At 47.1% G+C, this 7,427-nt stretch overlaps 1 long non-coding RNA gene and 1 pseudogene across 7 annotated transcripts; both read right to left on the bottom strand.

Annotated features, from left to right (window-relative positions):
• Positions 1-204: 204 nt before the first annotated feature.
• Positions 205-3,280, bottom strand: LOC123397518. Of its 6 annotated transcripts, none has more exons than XR_006609963.1 (5): positions 2,484-3,280; positions 2,298-2,392; positions 1,455-2,107; positions 862-1,068; positions 205-765 (listed from the first exon to the last, which is right to left on the bottom strand). It is a non-coding gene; the product is annotated as an uncharacterized LOC123397518 (long non-coding RNA). The 6 variants fall into 6 exon arrangements; XR_006609965.1 differs by having other exon boundaries at positions 2,298-2,377; XR_006609961.1 differs by having other exon boundaries at positions 2,298-2,530; positions 2,644-3,280.
• A 1,206-nt stretch (positions 3,281-4,486) lies between these two features.
• LOC123397517 lies at positions 4,487-6,350 on the bottom strand (annotated as a pseudogene). The gene is made up of 2 exons (XR_006609959.1): positions 5,443-6,350; positions 4,487-5,323 (listed from the first exon to the last, which is right to left on the bottom strand). The product of XR_006609959.1 is annotated as a cytochrome P450 81Q32-like (transcript).
• Positions 6,351-7,427: the final 1,077 nt, after the last annotated feature.

The raw sequence follows: 7,427 nt of genomic DNA, 5'->3' as shown, positions 1-7,427 counted from the left end.
ATTTCAGAAACATTTATATTGTCGGATATAATTCGAAGCCACATGATTATCACTTCAAGAATTGCAACTACTGAAATCATGGTGGTGCAGGCAGGATTCAGGAAAAATTATAGTGGTTTCTATCCTTCATGGTTTATAACCCTATCAAGGATGCAATTTTTTACACCATTTTGGCATGATCATTGTGGAAATCAATTGCGAGTATATTAAAATAACAAAGTTAGGCCATGGTGTTCCACAAGAAAATACTAATACCAATGAACAAGGAAGCCCAATACAAAAACATGATCAACATGGCTATATCTCTAAACTTTGATTTACAATAGATATACAACCATCCACTTGCATCATAGGGTACCCTTCTCCCTCAAGCATCCAATTGAAAGGTATTCACTTGCCATGGGGAACTCCACTCAAATTTCAGATTGGGGTGATTCAATCATGAGAGAGATAGCGGCACCGCGCTATTATTGCTGCCATAGCACGTCATCCTCCCTGATCACCATAGATGCCAACATTTATGTGGAGATGTCTGTTGGAATGCTAGACTGTCAGGCCATCCAAGTTCATCAGCTTCAACATTCTCTTTTGAGTGGCATCTACAAGTGTTAGATTTAGCACTGACATTCGATCGAGCATGGTTCACTTCACGTCATCCTCCCTGATCACCATAGATGCCACCATTTATGTGGAGATGTCTGTTGGTATGCTAGACTGTCTGGCCATCCAAGTTCATCAGCTTCAGAATTCTCTTTTGAGTGGCATCTGCAAGTGTTAGATTTCATGATAAAAGCACTGACATTCGATCCAGCATGCCAATGGATAATCATTACCGGCCGGTACCAGATATAAATCACTTACTCATCGAAGATGACGACGAAGCAGCCACACCGCCGACCCTCGATCATCTTCTCGCAGAGTCGCGAACCACCACAGATGCCCAATAACGAACAAGGTTCATTTTACGTGAAGTGAACCATGAAAAGTTGGAAGTGCAGGAACCATGCTGAATCTATTTTTGAGTGTCTTGCTTGTCCAATATACAGGCACCACTTTAGCTGAAAAGTTCTGAAATAGAAAGATGGTAATAATATTATTAACATATCAAGCTGAAATGAACACTTCATATGGAGCAGAATGTTTCCAAAAAATAGTAATGCATTGACCATCGACTGAAAGTGCACTAAATCATAATGTATATTCAAATGTCGATAGCTTTAAGACATAATTTTGACTGTTGAAAGGCTAGTGGCATTCTTTAAAAAAGGAAAAGACTTATACAATGCCATTTCAGATGCAGATAGTTTTGTGCAACAGTACAAACACTCCAGAACAAAATAAAATACAATCTATTTTAGAAGCATTGTTGGTGAATTACTTCAGATACAGTAAAATAACCTGACTGAGTAAATGTGAAATAAATAACTAAATGCAAAATAAAAATAGAACATCACCGGCGTCTCTCAACCCTCCCTATGTCACCCTTCATTACTTCGGCCGGCCAGCGCCTAGATTAGGCGACAGTGAGTCAGATCTTCTGGTATTCCCTACTTCCCTTGAGCTTTCATCCCCACCTTGCTTTCCGTTGGTTCCACTATGAAATCCCCAAAATGGTTTCACTCTATTTCGAGAGAAGAGAAAAACTATGTGCAAAATATGATCAAAGCATTGATACTGGTCATCACTATAGCACACCATTTTGAATCTCCAAAAAACTTAATATCTACTGACCATTCGTAATAATTTGGATGAAATTTGTTGAGTCTCCAAAAGAAATGAAGATAAATTGGGCAACAATCATTATAAAGTCACCGCAATATTGTAGAACATAGTGGGTGTGGCTGGGCACGGCGGTAGTGAGGGGTGGCTCTCAGTCGCGGGTGCATACAGTAGCTGTCGTGGAGACGGTGAGCAAGTTCGCAGACACATCGACTTATTAGAGCACATGCACAAAACAACCCCAACATCGAGATTGTATTCCCAATGCGTGTTGCTGCTCCCGTTTAAATAGTTTCGGCTATTACATCGACTCCAGGTGCTCGCCGACCACCACCATCAAAAGCAATGCCACGATGTCGCTCCAAATACCAAGGCAATAGGATCAGATCTGCAAAACGCACAATACTCATCAGCACTTTATCTCACCATGGATAAAGCCTACGACTGAAATATATATAAACTGAAATCACATAATGATGACAATGGTCAGTATAACCTTGAGAGCCATAGATCGCACATTGAAAGACACAAAAAAGCCTCAAGATATCTGAAAATATCCGAAGAAGGAAAAAAATGACCTGCTCATTGTTGTCTATCACGGTTCACGGGCCTTCAACTTTTGTACTCCTTAGTTAATCTTCTCATCCATTTGTGTTTGCTGAGGTATATATAACTATCCATAAGATCACCCACGACGCAAAGAATATCAATAACATAATTAAAAAAGACAAATCAATAAACCAAGCTTGGGCTACACCACTCACAACATTGTCTAAGATCCTGAACTTGATTCACACATCAATGCCATAAACTAAAAGGAGACAAAAATGCAGGTAAGAGAAACACATACAACTTATTAAATAGATAACATCAATCTTTACTGATGTCTGGGAATAATTAGGACCGGCTGTGATTACCGGTTACCTTGGCGAGGAATGGGCCTATGGCCTTATGGGAACCACTCGAAATAGATTATGAGAGGAATCCCAGAATGTAGAAGTGGTGGACAATCTTCCTGCAGCCTGCTCAACATATAATATGTATAATAATTCGCCCAGCTAGCCTCCTCGAGCAAATTGAGTAATGACCAAATATTATGGTAGTAGTGTTGAGGCGAGCGTGGATTGAGGAGAAACAGTTATTAGTATGCCATGGAGTACACCGTACAATTACTAAAAAAGAGAGGAGGTGGCCAGTTACCTTGCACGACAGCAGCGATGATGCCTTTCCTGGTGGCAATCGCGTCGATCCCGCGCAAGAGAGGCGGGCGATCTTCAACGATGAATGGCGATGCAGAGACGACGCCATGGAGGGTAGTGGGATCGGGGGAGCAGAGAACTGTCGAACGGTGAAGACGACGGGCAGCGGCGGATCCCGGCCGAGACTAACGCCTTGCCCCGGCCATCGAGCTCTGGCTGCAGTCAAAGAGGCCTGCGGTGATGCCCCTCTTGGAAATTGATGGTGGCGATGGTGGACCTCGGCAGCGGTGTCACGACGACGACCTAGAGTCCTCCACGACGTCTGCTCTTTGAACTCGACGGCGCTCCACCTTTCTACCCCTACGGCTGCTCCTCTAGCCCCTCGTCGCTGCCAAGGAGATCCGCGACGGCATCGCACGAATGGTTTCCGTCGTCGTCCAGATCCCCGTCCCCCTCGGCGTCGTGCATGAGCCCGGCGGGGCTGGGATAGGGTTCAGGCGACGCGACACGGGCGTAGACGGTCGACCCGGCGGCCCGACGTCGTGTGGGATGGAGCGGAGGTTGGGGCATGTGGGGTTGGGCGTCGAGCTCATGGCTCCATCGGATGAAGACGACCATCTGTGATGGAAGGTGGAGGCGATGGGTGGCGCGATGACGGAAGATCCTTCATGTCGCGCATCTCCAGCAACTTTGGCCCGCCATAGCCACATGGATCGACGGAGAGAGGCGGCGGCGGGGCAAAGGGAGATTGCTCTCGGGAGGAAGGGAAAGGGAGATTACCCTCACGGCGGCGCCCAACCTCGACGATCACCCTTTTGTTCTTCCTTGCGCCATCGTGGTGGTGGCGTCCATGGAGGGCATCGGGTAGCGGGGTGGCATCAGCGAAATGGCGGCGGGTGAGAGAACCCTAGCTGGGTTACTGGAATAAATCAGGACGGGCGTGGCCAGGGAAGGAACGGTGCTGGTTTTCTTTGATGGGACGACGACGAAAAAAAACCAAAAAGTGGTGGACGAAAAAAAGATCGATGAGCGCGGGCTACCAACTACCCTTTTAGGAGTAGAGATATTGCTATGTCGAAGACTATGTTGAACCGCGATTTGTTTTTTATTTTTTTAATAAAGGGATCGTATGCATCGTGTTGATGCAGAGATCACAGGTAATTCTCCTTTTCTAAAAAAATCAGAAAATTCTCATAACCAGAAAGCTAATGTTAACCAGCACTGCCAGGTTAATCTCTTAAACGGATAGATTGATATTTGAACCAGAGAATTGACACCCACAAAGATTTTCTCAATCTCTGGACCAGAAGGACAGAAGGTTTTCCTGCTGTTGGAATCTCAAGTGCTGGACGTCTCACTATCCAATTAAGCATTTCTCATTTTGCACGGTGTTTTCCTTTGTTGTAAAATTTGGTTGTTGATTCTGCCGGCCTAATTTGGTTGTTGATTCTGCCGGCCTTTCATTGTAGGCACTGCATATAGCTGCTACCCTGCACAAGTACCTGGGAAATCTTTGAGCGGTTTCTAGTCTCCAATGCACAGAGAAATGCAGAGTATAGACTGGAATAAATCCATCAACAAAATTATTGCTGTTCTATTAAACAGTTTTTGGTTTATTGCCCAACACCCATTCACTGAAATTAGTTTTACAATCGTCTGATATTGTAATGTTCAGCATCATCTAATGGAATCTTGCTGAAGTATTTATCTCAAGATTCATTGGCACCATTGCTAAACAAGTTTAATCCAGTTTCTTCTCTTTCTTTAGAAACCTGTCTTTATGTCCATGAAGTGGAGGCAGAGAGCACACTCTTGACAAATTCCCGGGGCCGACAGACAGCCGCCAATGGCGTCGCCATTGGCATTGTCAGTCCACCACCTTCAGCCATGTCGATGGTGTCGCCATCACCAACATCCCACTCAAAGCACTGCAGGAGTGCTGCCAGTGTCAAGCTTACGACGCGCATCGCCAGGCCCTCACCGGGGCACCGCCTCCTGCCAAGCCCGAACGGCAGCATGGGCATGGCGACCGCGTCTCTGCCCAAGAACCTCTCTGCCCTGAACTCCTCTGGTGCATCCCAGACATTGGCGTCCCGGTGTATCGCCCATGCGTTCACGAGGATCATCGTGCCGCGCTGGACATGAAAGCCACCCACCGTGCAGTCCTCCATGGCCTCATGTGCTGGGATGACCGGGCCGACAGGGCAGAGTCGAAGGGTCTCCTTGACAACGCATTGCAGGTAAGGTAGGTTGGTGATGTCCGACTCCTCAACCAGCCGGCTCATGCCGACAATGGCGTCTATCTCGGCCCTCGCCTTCGCCATCGCCTTTGGGTGCTTCAGCAGCAGCGCCATCGCCCACTCGGTGGTCAGCGCCGACGTATCGGTGCCGGCGGTGAGCATTACCTGAATGTCAGCATGGACATGGGCACATGGCAACCAGTTGTCACAGATCACCAAATAGAGTAGCACACATGGTGGTGGTGGTGTCACGGATGCAGTTTGCACAATATGCTACTGCTCACCAAGACGATGCCTTTGATGACGGTGTCGGTGTAATACCCAGGATCGGTTTCTTGGTGATCCAAGAGCACGTCGATTACGCCCTTCTTCCCCACGTCTCCGCCACCGGCGTTACGCATTTCCCGGCAGTTATTGATGAGGCCAGCAACGAACGCGTCACGCCTTGTCTGCAGGCTTGCAAGCGCCGCCTCGACGCCGCGGAGACGGTCGACCCACCGCAGCGCCGGGAAGAAGTCCCCGATGCTCGGCGTGCCGCTCACCACGAATGATTCCTCCACAATCTCCTGGAATCTGCGCAAGTCGCCGGTGTGCCGGCGCGTGGTGAGCGCGTGCAGCATCACGTTGAGCACCAGCTCGAACAGCCTGTTCCGGAGGGTAATAACCCCACCAATGGCGCTTGCGCTGGTGTCGTCGAGCAGGTTCTGGACGAGCGACGTCACCTCGGCGCGGCGGTCGGCGGCAAGCGCGGCGAGGCGGGAGGTTGAGAAGAGCTCGACGGCGAGGAACCGGCGCAGGCCGCGCCAGTGGGCACCGTCAGAGGCCCACGAGATGGTGGTGCGGCCGTACCCGAGGTGCTCCGCGACGAGCAGCTGCGGTCTCCCTGCCAGCGCGGCGTCGTGCGCCGTGAAGCACTCCTTGACACGACCAGCGCCCGGCGCGCGCCCAGCCGGAGCGACACGAGGGGCGCCGGCCCGGCGAGCGCGGCCAGGGAGCGGTGTAGCGGCTTCTTGAGCAGGTGCAGGTGGCCGAGCAGCGGGAGCGACGGAGGGCTCGGCGCTCTGCTCCTCCCATGCCCCCACCGTCGGCTCAGCCGAACAAAGACGGCGACAACACCGGCGATGAGGAGTAGCAGGAGAAGGCTGCCGCTGGGCCTTTGCTCCGTGTTCGAGTCCATGGGTGGCGTAGGCATTGCCACCGCGTGGAAAGCTCCGAACCTTGCAAACACATGGTTCTTGTTTTTTTTCTTTCTTTTGAGCAAAACATGGTTCTTGCTATGACACGTAGCAGTGGATGGATCTTCCGGAGCCCTTGCGTCGTGTCCGTATAAAAACAAAACGCCGTCATGCTCAAAATTGGCACGTACTGTACATTTCTCTAAAAAGAATTGTGCATCCCAGAAAAAAATACAGAATTTGACACGCCCTCAAAAGAAAATTATATATAGACTACCAGGTCTCTGTGATTCTTAGCTAAGAAACACGCAATGAAAAAGGAAAAGGAGTATGTATAGCAAAAACTGCTAGTTGCAAAAGTAACAAAAGCATTTTAACTAAAATGCCATCATAAATTCATAAGAACCACTCCCTCTGTAAAGACATATAAGAGTAATTAAATTATTAAAATAATAATCTAAATGCTCTTTTATTTTTCTGCATTACAGAAAACACACGGATAGGCAAAACATGTCATGACATTAAAAAAAATTCCACGAGCTTAATGAAAAATGACATGGTCTTAAAACAGAAAATGCCATGATCTATTTTTTTGCGATTCGCACATAGAAATAGTCGTCGTGATCCAAAAATAGTGAAATTGACGTGTCATTAAAAATGAAATTATCATGGTAGAGATAAAAAATGCCATCTCAAAAAATAAATAACGTAATCTATTTTTTATCAATCACGCATAGAAAAAGTTGTCCATGATCCAAATAGCGAAATTGACATGCCATCAAAAATAAAATTACCACAACTAAGATTGAGAAAATGACATGATCTATATACAAGAAGACCCCAATTAAGAAGTTTCCTAAAAATGTAAAAAAACATGTTTCGAGATGACATAAAAAATTTCAGATGTCAAAAAGTTTCTTAATTGCCATTTGACCGTCTAAAATAAAGTTTGTACATGCCATGTCTTGTACTCCCTCCGTTCTTAAATATAAGTCTTTTAAGAGATTTTACTAGAAGTCTACATACAGAGCAAAATGAGTGAATTTACGCTCTAAAGTATGTTTATATACATCCGTATGTACTCTACTAATGAA

The sequence above is a fragment of the Hordeum vulgare genome, chromosome 5H (assembly GCF_904849725.1).
Source record: "Hordeum vulgare subsp. vulgare chromosome 5H, MorexV3_pseudomolecules_assembly, whole genome shotgun sequence".
Lineage (NCBI taxonomy): Eukaryota > Viridiplantae > Streptophyta > Magnoliopsida > Poales > Poaceae > Hordeum > Hordeum vulgare.
Note: the sequence above shows the minus strand (reverse complement) of the source record. Positions and strands in the feature narration are given on the sequence as shown.